Source organism: Humulus lupulus, chromosome 3 (genome assembly GCF_963169125.1).
Source record: "Humulus lupulus chromosome 3, drHumLupu1.1, whole genome shotgun sequence".
In the NCBI taxonomy this organism is placed as follows: domain Eukaryota; kingdom Viridiplantae; phylum Streptophyta; class Magnoliopsida; order Rosales; family Cannabaceae; genus Humulus; species Humulus lupulus.
In genome coordinates this window covers 70,894,862-70,895,582 of record NC_084795.1, presented here as the reverse complement: position 1 = coordinate 70,895,582, position 721 = coordinate 70,894,862, and the positions used below count along the sequence as shown (strand labels likewise).

At 38.8% G+C, this 721-nt stretch overlaps 1 non-coding gene across 1 annotated transcript; it reads left to right on the top strand.

The window, feature by feature from the left end:
• The first annotated feature begins 289 nt into the window (after positions 1 to 289).
• On the top strand, positions 290 to 396 carry LOC133828323 (small nucleolar RNA R71). Its single transcript, XR_009890949.1, has one exon. It is a non-coding gene; the product is annotated as a small nucleolar RNA R71 (small nucleolar RNA).
• Positions 397 to 721: the final 325 nt, after the last annotated feature.

The window sequence follows — 721 nt, the reverse complement described above, 5'->3', positions numbered from 1 at the left end:
TAGTTGCATCGCTTGAGTTGACATGTTGTTTTGTTGTTGCATTTGTTTTGTTAGCGAAGCAATTTGAGCAGTGAGCATAGCAATAGGATCAACTTCTAGAACTCCTACCACCTTCTTATTTTCTCGCTCAGCCAGCCAATTATAATTATTCATGGCCATCTCCTCTAAAAGCTCATAAGCTTTGTTAGCGCTTTTGCTCATAAATGCTCCACTTGCTGCTGCATCAATTATTGTCTTTGTGTTTCCCCTCAGTCCACTATAGAAAGTGTGCACCAACATCCATTTCACTATACCATGATGTGGACATTTTCTAAGTAGCTCTTTAAACCTTTCCCAAGCATCATATAACGATTCCCCCTCAAATTGACAGAAATTATTTATTTAACCTCTAATCCGGGCCGATTTAGTAGGAGGGAAATACTTAGCGAGAAATTTTTGAGCAAGGTCTTCCCATGTCACAATGGAATTGGCTTGTAGCAAAATCAACCAACTTTCAGCTCTGTCTCTCAATGAAAACGAAAAAGACTCAAACGGATTACATCATTACTTACTCTGTTCATTTTGAAAGTATCACATAACTCCAAAAAGTTGGTAATATGGAGGTTCAGATCCTCATTAGGTAGCCCCCCAAATTGAACGCAATTGTGAACCATTTGGATAATCGAAGGCTTGATCTCAAAATTGTTCGCCTCTACAGTAGGTGGGTGAATACTAGAATGTA